The following is an 11,468-nucleotide window of genomic DNA, read 5'->3' on the forward strand; positions in this document are numbered from 1 at the left end:
TCCCAATTTCAACTTTGCAGTGATGGGCCATCAATGTTATTTGAACTTATGATGTCTCCTCAATTTGGTGACATTTACAGGTTGCTCTTATCATGTGAGAGGAGTTTTGTGGGGCAAGTAAAATCATGATTCACAACAATTGTGACGCCCCCAACTTTATTAAGCTACACATGTTCATGCAATCAATGGGCTGCACAAGGTCTCCTCCGTTTATTGGTGACACAATGGACAGTGAGACGAGGTCATAATCTCTTGTTTAATGTGATTTGACCTTATTCCAATTCTTATTGTTTTAAAAAACTAAAAAGCAAAAAGTATGAGAACCACAAAAAGGAGGGGCGGTTATTTGGGCAAATTTTCAAAATGCTAGATGTTTATAAAAAGGGTTTGACTTAAAGGGATGTGGGCCTAGGCAGCTAGTCCGGCACTGTCTAGGCGTCATTCCTTACGCATGACGAACAGTGACCGTAAAGTATGGCAAGCAGAGTCAATGCTGCTGGGTCTCTGATCTTGGGAGCAGTTTCTTTGTATAAATATAAAAAAAAAGTATTTAAAAACTGAGGCAGACAAACATGAATTCACCATACATACGTGAATTACCTTAAAATCATAATTTAATCAGTAACACCATCCTTGTACATCCTTGTATGGTAACTGTCAGTCTTGGGAGGACTTTACTGTTCCAGACTTTCTTGAAGATGTCTTCTTCGAGGTCCCAAACACTTCTCATCAATAATCCTCTTCGCCTTCCACTGAATGTTATCCTCAAGGTTGTTAAATGCGATGAGGCTAAGCGAGGAGTTGAGCCTGCGCTTCGCCTCTAAGGTGTACGCCTCAGTACCTCTCACAACTGGTATGGAAGTGAAGCGGTGGGAGGGGAGTCAGTAGGAGAAGGACCACGCGCCCAGCTGGTACGGAAGTGAGGGATATGCCGGTCGTCCGGTGGTCGGAGAAGACTGAGCAGCACAGCAACTCCGGTGGTCGGTGGTCACAACTGGTCGGAGGTTGATGAGGGGCAATTTGCGCATCACAGCAACGCCTCAGTACCTTGAGTGTGCGCCTCGTCTCTGAGGCGTAAGCTTCATGTACTGAGGCATACGCCTCTCACAACACTGGTTATCCTTGGCCTCAAGATGCTAATTTTGCCCTTCCACCTCCCTCATAATCTCCGGAGGTAGCCTTACCTTGATATCGACTATACTCACGTGTGAATGTTGTGGTCTATGGCATCCCCCATTTGAATATTGTACAGACTATTGTACATAATATGCTGAGTGTTAACTGGCAACTGCACGATGAGATGACCCTTTTCTATTCAAGGATTGAACCAAAATTCAGTATTTTTTCCTTCCCCAATTCCCCATTGTAGTCCCTCCATAAGTGTCACAACCCCACCTCGCACACCCTTCCAACCATGTGATACTGCTTGAAAGTTTCTTGGAGACACACATAGATTCTTTTTTTAGGCATTTGATTTAAACCGGTGAAATACATGGGTTATGTTCATTGTGACATATCCTCCTCCAACTTACCATGTCATGACTCTAGCTTGGCATAGAAAGTCTCCACTAGCTTCCCACACATACCCTTCTTTAGGGCCCCTTTAAATAAAGAAAGTCTTAAATATGTCACTAGAAGGGTCTTTGCCTGCAATCCACTTGATCCTTGCTGGGGAGAGGTTAAAATGCACAAAAATAGATTTCTCCATATTAACTTGGAGTCCAAATTATCTTACAAAGGCATCCATCATAGTAAAAAAGTTACAAAGTCTTCCTTATCCTGCATGAAGAAAAAAAGCATCAACCACAGAGAAATTGTTGTGCCACTTGAAACCTTTCACTTCGACTGAGAAAATTCGACTCAATCTTTCCTCTCAATTCATGAAACGGGATCATCTCCATTACCAACAAAAAGAGACAGGGGCATTGGTGTCACGGGCCTATTTCCTTCAATAGGCCAGCGCGGCGCGACGGTCCTTCCTTACCGCCGCAAGCCTACTCGTTAGCTCGCTTGCCAGTCGCGGAAGCTTGTAATCAGAGTGCAAGAGAGCAAGAGAGAATAGAGGGAGAGAAATTGCAATCACAAGAAGCAATCACAACGATGGTGAACAAAAGAAAGCTCAACGCATTTACTTCATTCACAATTTTGCCCGCAGGCTATTACAGTTCAAGTATACGGGCTGCCCCTTCGGAGTATTGATTCACCTGAACCGGGCAGCTTACATCAGACTCAACAAAAGCAAAACAGACTCTAAGCGCAACTGTACACTGTAAGTCGCAAGGGAACATGCTCCCCCCTTCAAATCATGCGCCGTCCTCGACGCCATCTGTTTCGTGGTAAGCCCTGACATCAGCCGGGTAGCGGCTGTTCATTCGAAATGCAGGCTCTCACGTTGGTTCCGCTGTTTCCTCCCACTGCACCAAATATTTCTTCGCTTGTCCCAAGTAGTTGACCTTGTGACGAAGGATCTGACTGAGGTGCTTCTCGGCCCGTTGTGCTGCTGGGGCCCTCTGCATGATGGGAGCGCGTTGTGGCACACTGCGTTCAGGGTCTTCATCATCTGGATGGAACTGCTTGAGGTTGCGCACGTGGAACACCGGGTGCACCTTGAAGTCTGGGGGCAACTCCAGCTTGTATGCCAGCTTGCCCACCTTCTTTGTGATGGTGAAGGGTTCCTCATACTTTCTGAGTAGTCCGCGGTGCCGCCCGCGGAAGATGCCTGTGCGACCAGGATATAACTTCACCAACACTTGGTCTCCAACTTGGAACCCTGCGGGCCGACGGTGCTTGTCTGCCCACTTCTTCATTCTCTTTGCCGCTTTGTGTAAGAATGCCTTCGCCAACTCATTTTGCTCATGCCAGTCGCGAACAAACTGATAGGCGAATGATGACCTTCCCTTTTCTTGTGTGGCAAGAGTGTGCGGGGTCAGTGGCTGCTGCCCCGTGGCTATCTCGAACGGACTGTGGTCTGAAGACTCGCTCTTCTGCAGATTATAACAAAACTGTGCCACATCAAGGAGCTTCACCCAATTTTTCTGATTGGCACTAACAAAATGCCTCAGGTACTGCTCCAGTATCTCGTTGATACGCTCTGTTTGTCCATCTGTCTGCGGATGGAAGCTAGTTGAAAACAGCAACTCAAAGCCAAGTAGCTGAAATACTTCACGCCAGAACTTGCCCGTGAAGCGAGCATCGCGATCACTCACAATGCTCTTTGGTATGCCCCAGTGCTTCACCACATGCTTTACGAACAACTTTGCAGTCTTCTCTACAGGGCACTCCTTGGAAGCTGGGATGAAGGTGGCATACTTTGAGAAACGATCCACCACAACCAAAATAGAACTGAGGCCCTCTACCTTCGGCAGACTAACAATAAAGTCCATGGAGATGCTATCCCAAGGACGTTCTGGAATTGGTAGAGGCTCAAGGAGACCGGCAGCCTTCTGGTTTGTCCCCTTATCTTGCTGGCAGATGAGGCATGTCCGCACATACCCCTCAATGTCGTCTCTCATCTGCGGCCAATAGTAGCCGCGCTTAAGGAGTGATAAGGTCCGCTCTTGACCAGGATGGCCGGCCCATAGTGTATCATGACACTCCTTGAGTAGCTCTCAGCGAAGGCTTCCCCACCGTGGTACAAAGATGCGTCCCCCTTTTGTTACGAGGAGGCCATCCTGTAGCCAAAATCGCCGAGTCTTCCCTGCCTGCGCTAGAGAAACAAGGTGTTGTGCGGTCGGATCCTGCTGCGTACCCTCGCGGATGCGGCTCCAAATGCACTTCAGAAGGCTCTGCGCGCGCAGCAGCTAATTCAGCCCTACGGCTCAAGGCATCCGCCACAACATTGGTTTTTCCAACCTTGTACTCTAAGGCAAAGTCGAACTCAGCCAAAACCATCTGCCATCGAGCTTGCTTGGGCGTTAACTTCTTTTGCGTCTGAAAATAGCTCGTGGCCACATTGTCCGTCTTGACGACGAACTAGGCACCCAAAAGGTAGTGCCGCCAAGTCCTGAGGCAATACACAATGGCGGTCATCTTACGTTCGTGCACTGTGTAACGCCTCTCTGCATCCTTCATCTTGTGACTCTCATATGCGATCGGATGACCATCTTGCATAATAACTTCGCCAATGGCAAAGTCTGAGGCATCAATGTGGAATTCAAAGGGTCTCGAATGATCAGGCAATCACAGCACTGGCTCCCTCACTAGGGCTTTCTTCAAGCCATCGAAGGCATCTTGGCACGCTCCTGTTCAGAGCCATACCCGATTCTTCTTTAACAAATCTGTGAGGGGCGCAGTAATGAGGGAATAACCTTCGATGAAACGCCGATAATAGTTTGTCAAACCAAAGAATGACCGCAATTCTGGCACTTTGCTTGGTGGAACCCATTCCTGGATGGCCCTTATCTTCTGCCCATCCATACGCAGCACACCACGCCCCACAACGTGGCCAAGGAAGTTGATCTCCTCCTGCCCGAAGAGACACTTCTCTCGTTTGACACAGAGGTCATTCTCCTTCAGCACCTGAAACACTGTTCGCAAGTGCCCGGCATGTTCCTCCATGTTGTTGTTGTAGATCACGATATCATCCAGGTAGACTACCACAAACTTGTCCAAGGGTAGAAGATCTGGTTCATTAAAGTCGTGAAAGTGGCTGGAGCATTTGTCAACCCGAATGGCATTACTAGAAATTCGTAAGCACCATAGCGGGTGACGCAAGTTGTTTTCGGCTCATCACCTTCGGCAATCCTCACCTGCCAGTAACCCGATCGCAGATCTAGCTTGGAAAAGATACGAGCAATGCCTAGCTGATCGAACAAGTCTGCTATCAATGACAATGGATACTTGTTCTTCACCGTGACCTTGTTCAAGGCACGGTAATCTACACATAACCGTTTAGAGCCATCATGTTTCATCTGGAAAAGGAACGGGGCACCAAATGGGGCTTTTGATGGACGAACAATGCTTGCGTCCAACATCTCGTCTAACTGCCTGCGCAGTTCCTTCAGCTCAGCTGGCCCCATACGGTATAGAACCATTGCAGGAGGCTTCGCTCTCGGGGTCAACTCAATCTTGTGGTCGACCTCGCGTCTTGGCGGAAGACGCTTTGGCAATTCCGGGGGCATCACCCCCCGAAACTCCTCCAACAGTGGGGCTAGGGTCGGTGGCACTGCTGCTTCCACCTTCCCTTCCTCTGCGCGCACTGCCACTAAGAATGTCTGCTCCCCATGCTTGACACCCTTCTTTAGTTGCATTGCCGACAACACTGAAGACTTGTTTTTCTGCGTAAGGCACTGCACTGTGTGGGACAGGTCTGACTCCATGATCGTCAGCGTGTTGAATTTTGGCAACATCATAACATTCTGGCTTCGCAGAAACTCCATACCCAAAATCATCTTGAAATCGTCGAGGGGCACCACAGAGAAGTTGGCTTTATCGACCCAACTTCTCACTTAAATAGCCACATCCCTTGCTTCACGAAGGATGGGCTTGGCCTCAGAGTTTACCATTTTAATGGTCCTCTGCTTTGGCCCATGCTTCAAGCCCAACCGCTCTGCCTCTTCCCGCGAGACAAAGTTGTGTGTGGCCCCGGAGTCTATCATTGCTGAAGTAGACTTTCCATTCATAATAACTTCAGCGTACATGAGTTCCTTACTGACCTGCATGCTTTTAGCTGCATAACTTCTGGTTGCATTAATCGATCGCATGGCGCCCATCCTCGGTTGCATGGTCTCAGTGTCGCTGCATTCAGTATCGCTGCATTCTTCCTGTGCAGCATTGGCTTGCCCGTCGTCCTTTACAAGGCGCTTTGGGCATTGTTGGGCGATATGTCTATCACCACAGAACCAACATGTCACAACCGCACCCTTGTTGTTATTGTTATGCTTTGTGTAGTTCTGTTTCTTTTCGGATTGATGGCGTGTCGACGCCTCACCTTTATCGTTGCGCTGCTCATCCTTCTTGCCTCCGTGGTCAGGCTTCTTCCCAACTTTGGTTGATGGGGTGAAAGGCTTGCGCTGAGTGTCAACTAAGCGCTCAGCCGCTACATATGCATCTTCCAAAATACGGGGGTTGCTCCTTTCCACTTCAGACTGTGCCCATGGTTGAAGTCCCACAATGAACCAGTTGAGCATGTCGTCTTCTGGCATGTTAGGTATCTCCAGCATAAGCTTCTAGAACGTTCTGACATAGTCTTGCAATGAACCAGTATGTTTGAGCTCACGAACCATCCGGTAAGCCTATCTCTGCGCATTTCTTGGCATGAAGTAGTTGCGCAACTCTACTTTGAAGTCGTCAAAGGTGTCTATCACACATTGACCCCTCTCCATGTCATTGCGCTTCCGCCTCCACCAAGCGATAGCATCACCATCAAGTAAGGCCGCTGCAGCCTTGATCCTCAGATCTTCGAGGGTCATATTCTGGATATCCAAGTAGTCTTCTACTTGGAACAAGAAGTTCTCAATGGCCTTGTTGTCGCGAGAACCATTGAATTTTGCGGGTCTAGGTACATCAATCCTTGATGGTATCTCACCATTTTCGCCATTCAGGGTCACCGTCTGCTGCAACGTACGGTTCCTCAACTCAAGATCGGTCACTGTAGTCGTCAACGAAGTGATCTGCCCCATTAGTAAGTTCACCTGCTCTTGCAAGCTCGCCACCACATCATTCAATCCATTGAATGATTCACATGCACGTGAAATCGCTTCATCATGCGAAGTCACATCTTCCACCAGCTTGTTAACAGTTGCAGCCAACTCTTCTTGGCCCCGAGGTGAACCCATCTCCTCAGCTTCGGCAACTGCCTTGCCTTTGGTGTTGCGCAAGTGTTGATAAGGCGCCACGATGTCTTGCTCACAAATCGCAGCCTGTCGGCGTGTCTGTCGACACCGACTCCAGAGTCCCTTCCCCAGCACGAGAACGGGCTCTGGTACCACTTGTCACGGGCCTATTTTCTTCAATGGGCCAGCGCGGGGCGACGGTCCTTCCTTACCGCCGCAAGCCTACTCGTCAGCTCGCTTACCGGTCACGGAAGCTTGTAATCAGAGTGCAAGAGAGCAAAAGAGAATAGAGGGAGAGAAATTGCAATCACAAGAAGCAATCACAACGAGGGTGAACAAAAGAAAGCTCAACGCATTTACTTCATTAACAATTTTGCCCGCAGGCTATTACAGTTCAAGTATACGGGCTGCCCCTTCGGGGTATTGATTCACCTGAACCGGACAGCTTATATCAGACTCAACAAAAGCAAAACAGACTCTAAGCGCAACTGTACACTGTAAGTCGCAAGGGAACAATTGGATCCCCTTGTCTAATTCCTCATTGGCGTCACCATTGATGAATACCACAAACTGAAAGGATTTCACACATTGCATTATAGTCTCACTCCATTTATCATCAAAGCCAATATATATGCCACTCAATTTTGTCATATGCTTTAACCAAATCGGTTTTGAACATGATACATTTTTTTTCTCAGTTGTCATCGAGTCCACCATCTCATGGGCTAAGAGAATGTTGTCTTGAATCGATCTGCCCCTAAAAAAGGTAATCTAGTTACTGCTTATGATTCTCTCCAACACTCCTCTTATCCTATTAACAATGATTTTTTAATAACTTTGTATACAAAATTACATAAACTGGTGGGCCTAAACTGACTAAACTTGTTAGCCCCATCTACCTTTGGAATCAGAACTATATTAGTTTTGTTAACTCTTCTGAGCAATTTTTCGGTTTTGAAGTACTTCATAACTGCTTTACATAGGTCTCCTTCCACTATGGCCCAAAATTTCTAAAAGGATCTACTTGAAAAATGCATCAGGTGCTGGAGCACTCTTAGGATCAAGTTCAAAAACAGCTTGGTACACCTCCACCTTAACCTCTTTTGTCCATTCTTAAGTTATCTTCCTCGGTCACAGTTGGTTCTTCTTGGTCCTCTATTGCTTCTCCTTGCATATCCTCTCCATAGAACAATCCCTTGAAATAAACAATAGCCTCATTTTTTATCTCCTGAGCCATCCTCTTTTAAGATGATCAAGATATGATTTTTCATAATGATCTTATTGACTACTGCATGAAAAAAATTAGTGTTATCGTCTCCCTCCTTCAAACATCGGCATCTGGATTTTTGCTTTCACATTTATTCTTTCATATGTGCCAAAACTTGGAGCTCATCACGCATATAGAGTTCTTTCCATATTGGTTCTAATTAATCTCCTTTTTTCACATTCCTTTGGCAAGCGTCAAGTTCTTCCCCAATGGCCTTGATCTTGAAAAGAATGAAACCTATGTTGTTGTTGTTCCATTCCTTGAGGCCATTCTTCACTCCATCAAGCTTCACAGCTAACATGTATATAGGGCAACTACTCACCCTTCAGTCCCAGTAGGTTCTCACTATCTCTCTATATTCTTCTTTAAGCATCCAAAAATGGAGGATTTCACACATTGCATTATAGTCTCACTCTATCTATCATCAAAGCCAAAGCCTCTTAATGGTTTCTTCAGGAAATGCCACTCAATTTTGTCATATGCTTTAACCAAATCAGTTTTGAACATGATACAGTTTTTTTTTGTCAGTTGTCATCAAGTGCATGTTTAAGTATATTTTTTAATAGCTAACCAGCTGATCTGAGCCGAGTATCTGTTGTTCATATTCAGCTTGCAGAGTCTCTTTTACAAGTTCAACTGAGTTTTTTATAAGCCGAACATGGGCTGAGCCAGCCATGAGCGGCTCGGCTTGTTTTCCAGCCCTACCACCTATACATTCATACTTTTCACATAGGCGCACATATTTTCAACAATTTACTAACATGACCCTTATGTCACTTTTCTTCTTAAAACTACTCATTTTACCCTTAACTTCATAACAACTATACAAAGTGACACTCAAATTTAAGGGTCGTTTGTTTCACCCAATTTACACATAAAACTAAGGGTTTATGAAAACCCTCTATTTTCTATTTTGTAAGCACTAAGCAGGTGCCAACTCTATTTTCTTATGAGGCCTATAGTACTCATTAGCTTAACAAAAGTAATATCCAACTTTTAAAGAAAAAAATAGCTAAAGTGTCGTTGTACAGGGTCAACGGAGTGAAGTGAGAAAATTCTATGTTATCAGTATAGGTTAGGGATGGCAGTGGGGCGGGGCGGGGGACAAGGTCTCCACCCCCGCCCCGCCTCCCTGGCGGGGATGGATTTTATCCTCCACCCCGCTTTCATCCCCGTTTCATGTCCTCCATCCCCGGTTCAAACGGGGATGAGGTGGGGCGGGGCGGGGATATTGCGGGGAAAAGTGGACCACATGACTTTTTTCCCTGGAAAAGTTTCCCGAGTTAGAACTTTCCCTTGGGCATCAAACGAACCCTTCAAGCTGAAAGCCCGTTCTAATGTCCAAAACAACACTGCGGGTGGCACCCAAGCTTCGGTTGAAAAAAACTACTTAACACAACACTCCCTCTGTCACCTACATCGCGGGGGCCTTCCCTTCTAAACCAGTGATACCCTCCCCTTATAAGCAGAATTTTATATTACATTACAACTATTGTTTGATATAGACAAGGTTTTTAAAGGCGATAAGAGGTTTTGAAATTTATGAGTGAGGCTTAAGCCTCAACGTATAACAAGATATAAGTTATATATAGGGCAAAGGGCAAATATTGGCACTAATGAAGGTAAGAAACTAATGAGTAGACATCACTTTTTTCTTAAATCAAATGTTACAGATGTGATCTATATGGTCCAATAGAGGGGTTAAGAGGGTGCTGAGATGAAGGCACCATATCAAACTCTGCTGGCACACGAGTGTGTTCATAGCTTTTAGAGGTGGACCACGCAAGGCAAGGTGGTCGTGGGGCTCCAACCAGGGTTTTTCGTCATAAAAAAAAAAAATCCTATATATATACACGCACTAAAAGTAAAAGAGTACTTCACTAGTAAGCTTCTAATTTATGACTTTGTAATAAAGAAAAATATTAGATTGAAAATGAAACACTTAAATTAAAAAGTTAGAATAGATTAAAGATGAAAAAACATTGATTTTTCATGTTTGTCTTCTTCCCTAACAAAGAGGAACCTTGCCTTTGGTTTCAACCTTTGATCTCTCTTAAGCAACTAATCCCCAAAACTACATTACATTTATCATTTCTATCATTCACTTTTTAACACTCAATAAGTAGAAACTTTCCCTAGCTTTAAATGTCAACTAAAAAAACTAAAAGTGATGGCAACCCATAGTAAAAGCATAACACGTGAAAAACCCAAGCCTCTTATATGAGGCCTAAGCCTTGAGGCATATGCCTCTTTGGTAGGCCTCATTTCCAATAAAGAGGCCCACATCTTGAGGCTAGAAGTGGGCACTGGGTCCATAAATTTGGCCTTGGCTTGGCCTGAACTGAGCCGGCTTACTAAAATTGATTTTTTTTTTTAAATCTCCTAAATGTTTGGGTCTAATTCATGTGCACACCAATCGTTTGAGAATTAGCAAATGTCCACCAAAGTTTTCTTATTATTTAATCAAATTACTTCAATCATAAACTAACGTTGCATTATTCTTGGGTTATAACCAACTCATATTTTGAAGTTATCATTTACACTTATAACCGGTGAAATAAAATTATTAGTTTTCCCCAATTCTAAAAGCATGAATAAAGTTTGATAGTAGATGTATAGGGCTGCCAACAGAATTTTTTTAATGTAAAAGCTTTATTCAGTACAATGATCCTTGAACTCTTGACCCCCCTAACAAGAAATAAGACACTAAGCACCACACCTTACAAATTGTTGTTGGCAAATTTTAGAAAAAAAATTATATAGTTAAATTTAAATTGCAATAAGCCAATCAACCACAAACAAATATTTGAAAACTTCAAACCAAAAATATCAAAGTAGTTTATCTACTCTACAATATATTCACAGTAGGCTCATGAATTGATAGGTCACACAACACCTGTTAGTTGGGTTGACTGTTATGATATTTAACAGTTAGTCAAGGCATATAAGGTCCTCCCTGTCTTACTAGGTGAAATGATCGTCAAGGTTCGGCAAGATTAGCAAGCATGTACAGTTTGTTACCTAAAAATTAAGCCTTTATATATATATATATATATATATATATATATATATATATATATATATATATATATATATATATATATATATATATATATAGGAAAAGAGGTAGGTGCATGAACATGCTGGACGCGCTTGATGGACGGCCAGCGTAAAAAAAAATTATCATAAAAAATGAGTTTTTCTTCCAAACGACCAATAGCGGTGACAAAAGTCACAGCTATTGACCTTTAACGGTAATTTTTGTCGGCGCTATTGACCTTTAGCAGCGACTTTTATCGCCGTTATTGCTTGTTTGACAGAAAAACTCATTTTTGATGTTGGTCGTCCATCAAGCGCACAATGGAAGGCCAGCATGTTCAACTGCCTAATGTTCAAGCACCTACGCACTACTCTCTCTCTCTCTCTCT

The sequence above is a fragment of the Nuphar pumila genome, chromosome 4 (assembly GCF_984573655.1).
Source record: "Nuphar pumila chromosome 4, dmNupPumi1.hap1.1, whole genome shotgun sequence".
NCBI classification, from domain to species: domain Eukaryota; kingdom Viridiplantae; phylum Streptophyta; class Magnoliopsida; order Nymphaeales; family Nymphaeaceae; genus Nuphar; species Nuphar pumila.